This window comes from Tupaia chinensis, unplaced genomic scaffold, assembly GCF_000334495.1.
Source record: "Tupaia chinensis unplaced genomic scaffold, TupChi_1.0 Scaffold000486_1, whole genome shotgun sequence".
Taxonomy (NCBI): domain Eukaryota; kingdom Metazoa; phylum Chordata; class Mammalia; order Scandentia; family Tupaiidae; genus Tupaia; species Tupaia belangeri.
This window is the reverse complement of record NW_006159998.1, coordinates 59,310-64,617: the sequence shown is the minus strand read 5'-3', so window position 1 is coordinate 64,617 and position 5,308 is coordinate 59,310.

Below are 5,308 nucleotides of genomic sequence, written 5' to 3'. Positions count from 1 at the left end.
TGAGAAATCACCCCCAAGGGGGGATGGCCACACTGCAATTCCTTCTCCTCTATTCTCCTCTCGGGATCTTGGGCACACGCTAGCACACACCCAGCATGAGTTTAAGCCACCGGGTCCAGCACTTGAACTGTGGTTGACAACATGGGAGTTCAGCAACATAACCATTGCACCAACTGCTGGTCCCTCTCCTCCTACACTTTTTTTTAAAAAATTTCATACCATATATTTTACCACTTTAAATGTATAGTCTGAATATATTTTGTATATTTTGAATTATGCACTTCCATCACTCCAAAAAGAAACATTATATTAGCTAACATCCATTTCCCCTTCTCCAAACTCCAAATCTGAAAACACTGATCTCTATGTATTTGCCCAATCTGTACATTTTATATAAATAGTATTATGTGCTATGTAGTTCATTTTTTTTTTTTCTAATTTTTGAGTGCGTGTGCTCACCGGAGACCAAGAGAGGAAAAAAGGGAGAAAGTACCTCCCATGAGTAATGGTCATATTATGTACCATTTTACCCTCGTTTTAGGATTCTGGAAATGTACACACAGGCTTTTGACAAGTTTTACAAGTTGTGACATTCAGGACCCAAACCCCATGCAATTAGTCATGTAGAAAGCAGCTCTCATATTTATTAATTTCTTTTTTGAGAGATTTTTTGCTATATGGCACAGGCACCCACAAGAAAGATAGATAGAGAGAGAGAGAGAGAGAGATGAAAAGTGAGAAATCACCCCCCAAGGGGATGGCCACACCACAATCCCTTCTCCTTCATTTGCCTCTTGGGATATTGGGCACGTACACACATGTGCCCGGCATGAGTTTAAGCCACCAAGCCTGGGACTCAAACTATGGCCAACTATATGGGAGTCCAGCAACATAATAGCCCTTATGCTAACTGCTGGTCCTGATTTATTAATTTTTTTTGTAAAGAGTTTGCCTCAGGGAACAACTGCTCACCAGAGAGAGGGAGAGAGACATAAAAAGGAAAGTGAGAAAACACCATCCCAGGGGTATTGCCATACTGGAATCCCTTCTCCTCCATTCTCCTCTTAGGATCTTGGGCATGCATACACACATGCCTGGAGTGATTTTGAAGCTACCAGATCCGTGTCTTGAAAGAATTCAAGACATGGATGTAGATTTCCAGAATCCCAAAATGAGAGTAAAATGGTATGTGATATGGCCATTACTCATGGGAGGAACTTTCTCCCTTTTTCCCTCTCTTCATCTCTGGTGAGCACATACACTCAAAAATTAGGGAAAAAATGAACTACATAGGACATAATACTATTTCTATAAAACGTACAGACTGGGCAAACTGTACAAACTCCTAAATGTTCATCATATAGGAGTCCAGAGACATAACCATGATACAATCTGCTGGCTCCAGGATGCAGCTCTCTGGGTTTTGTTGTTGTTGTTGTTTTGTTTTGTTTTTAAGAGAGATTTTTGTTATAGGGCATGTGCACTCACCAGAGACAGAGAGGCAGAAACTGAGATATCATCTCCCGGGGGTTGGCCATGCTGTAATTCTCCACTCTCCACCTTGAATATTAGACATCCATGCACATGCACCCAGAGTAAGCTTTAAGTGGCAGTGTCCAAGACTCAAACCACACTTGACTATGTGGTAGTCCAACAATGTAACCATTACATCATTAGCCTGTCCAAAGATACAGCTATCTTAACCACCACACCATCAGTGAGCCCTATAGTTTTCAACACTGATATACTGAGTTACAATAATTGTTTTAAAGACCCATCTATGTAATACCATGTAACAGTACTTCATTTCTTTCTACGGTTAAATAAAATTCCATTGTATACATATACAGTATGTATTGATCCATCCATCAGTTGAACAATTGGGTTGTTTCCACTTTGTATTATTATTAATACTTAAGAACATTTTTGTGCAAGTGTTTAGGTCAGCCTATGCTTTCAGTTATTTGGGTATATATGCTGAAGAATAGACACATACTCAGATGGTGTCATTGGTAAATTTCACCAAACATTTAAAGACAATTTAATATAAAAAAATTCACACACTTATTCAGAAACTATTTAAAGGCAAAACACCTCATTTTATTTATGGTGTTACAATTACTATTATTTTGTAACCAGAGACATCACAAGAAAACAAATAATAAATGGATTAGTAGCCTTTGTGAATATAGAGGCAAATATCTTCAACAAAATAATAGCAATTAAAATTCAGCAATATAATAAAAATTTCAGAATTCTATTCATTTCTCTTCTAGTTTAGTCTTCATTTCCTCACTGATTTCCCCCTTAATTCTTTTTCTGATCTCAAGCAACTGTTTCTATGAAGTCTCAATTTTTATACATGTAATTACTGATTTTTAAATATTTAATATATGTTTAATGGTTTAAATTTTATCTTTCTCTCTGTGTTTACTTTGTGGTATATTTTCACTACTAATCAGTGTAACAATTAGAATAGTTTCTCAGAGGAGTGGCAAGAACCAGGCCTTCAGAAAATTCCTCATGGCTCCTGAGAACTTGTGATTTCAGGAAAAAAAGAGATGAAGATTTCCTACTGATAATTCAGCTTCCAACCCACAAATGTGAGTGGTAGGGGGCTCCTCTAGCCTTCTCTCTATCTCTATTTCTGTGTCTCTGTCACTCTCTGCTTCTGTCCCCCCCCTTTTTTTTTGTAATTTTTCCTTTTTAAAACTTTTTAAGGTAAAGTATTCTCTTGCTTTCAGTCCCACCTTATCTTGTTAATAATCCCCTCTCCCCCTCCAGCCCAGGCAGGAGAGGCAAGAGCCAGGCCTTCAGAAGAGTCCTCAAATTTTTTTTTCTTAGTTTTTTTCTTTTTTTCTCTGTTTGTTATTGTTATTGTTGTTTTTGCTCTCTCTCTGTTTCCTTTTTATTTTATCTCATCTCTCTGATCCTCAATCTCCATTTACTGTGTTTCTAGATGGATCTAAGGAAACTACAGCCAAACATCCAAATACTATTTGGGTTAACATATTCCTCAATATCTATTGAATCTGCTGCACAAATGGATCACAATGGAACAACAAAGAGATTCCAGATCACCTCTTTCTACACACTCCTGAATGTTCAGATTGAACTTCAAGAATTAGGAAGAAACACACCATCCATCAGATGACTAGAAATCACAGCAGGGTCACAAGAAATATGGGAAAGCAAGGAAATGCCTCTCCTCCCAGGGAGGAGGAAGTTTCATGAATAGGAAGTTTGATAGAAATTATGGAAATGCCTGATAAAGAATTTAGAATATTCATAATGGCAAAGTTAAGAGAGATGGAAGAGAAGAGAGACCATGAACTGCAGAAAAGAATGGAGAAAGGAGCTGACGAGTTCCAGGAGGTGAGGAAATTCTTGTAAGATCTAAAAGAGGAATTACACACTTTAAGAAAGAATCAAAGGGACCTGTTAGAAATGAAGGCTGTAATACAGGAAGTCAAAATCTCCCTCGAAAGTATTAAAAGCACATTAGATCATACAGAAAATAGAATCTCAGATGTAGAAAAGAAAATAGCTGGCCTTGAAAAATTCACCATGAAGACAGAAAATGGCCCCCAAAATTGAGAATAATATATGAGAAATACTATATATCATTGAACGTCCAAACATCCGGATAATTGGTATCCCAGAAGGTAAAGAGACTCATAAGGGCATTGATAATCTATTCCATGAAATCCTGCAAGAAAACTTTCCAAACCTAGAGAGGCACTCAAAGATCCAGTCCCAAGAATTACAAAGGACTCCAAATAGCATCAACCCAATAAGATCTTCTCTAAGACACATTATAGCCAGATTGACCAAGACCACAGACAAAGATAAGATACTAAGACTGGCAAGAGAAAAACATCAAGTTACCTACAAAGGATATTCTATCAATTTAACAGCAGACCTCTCATCAGAAACAATGAGAGCAAGGAAATAATGGGAAAATATGTTCAAAGTTTAAGGGAAAAGCAGTTTTAACCAAGAATACTGTACAAGGCAAGATTATCCTTCAGATCAGAAGAAAAGACAAGAACATTCTTAGATAAACAAAACTTGAAAGAATTTACCAGCACCAGCCCAGATCTTCAAGAAGTCCTCAAGGGAGTGCTATATCTGGAAAATTAAATGCAGGCACAAAAAAATAAGAGTTCAAAAACCAAGAAAATGGCCAACTTAATCATAGGGATAATTCTGGAGTTGAGTATTATATCCCAGAATTTATTTGGGAAAATCGAACCACAACAGAAGATAAAGTACATGAGACTGAATTGGTGAAATACAATTTTATGACTTTTGACTAAAACATTGTTGATTTTCTTCTAGGCTTTGATGTCCGCTTTTAAGGATTTATATCCTGTCTTGAAATGTGGATAGGTTCATGTACCTACCATTTGAATAGAATCCTAACATGTTTCCTGGCTTTAAGTTTCAAGCAAAATTCCTTAGGATTTCTTTGATTTAAGTTGAACTTGCTATAGAAAGCTGTTAGATTATTTAAGAAATTGTGCTATCAATACAATGTGGGGGGCAAAGGAATAGAAGAAAACTGTAGACAACAGAGATAGTATGAGAAGAGGGTGGGAAAGGATAGAGGGACAGAAATAGGGGTAAAAAAATGGGAACAGCAGTTAGCGTAATAGCTATGTCACTGAACACCCGTGTAGTCGACCGTGGTTCAAGTCCTAGACCTGGTGGCTTAAACTCACAGTGGACGCATATTAGTGCATTCCCAAGATCCCGAGAGGAGCATGGAGGAGAAGGATTGCAGCGTGGCCATCCACCCTGAGGGTGATTTCTCGTTTTTTATCTCTCTGTCTTTCTGGCGAGCACACATGCCCTATAGCAAAAACCTCTCCCAAAAATAAATAAATGAATAAAATAAATAATAGAAATAGGAGTAAATTATATATTGGAAAATTTTTGACAATAATATGCATGATTAAGCCACTATGCAGTATATTCTGGATAGGTAAACACATTTTGTATGCTGTGAAGATGCTTAGGGAATGAATGTAAATTAATTAAGTTTAAAAAATGTTTTAGGAAAAAGAAAATCTATAACTGTTTTTCAGGAAATTAAAAAAATGCATTAAAATACCTATTTGATAACTGCAGTAAGCTATATAGCCCCAGCTAGGTGCTACTTCATAGTATGTTCATTTTACTCACTGAGGTTCATGCATAAAGTCAGACGTGTGTTCATGGATATGTACATATCAGCTGTGCTTCCTATTCTAAATATTTAGATTAATTAATATCTTTAGTGAATCCATAAAATGTGTGAAGGGAA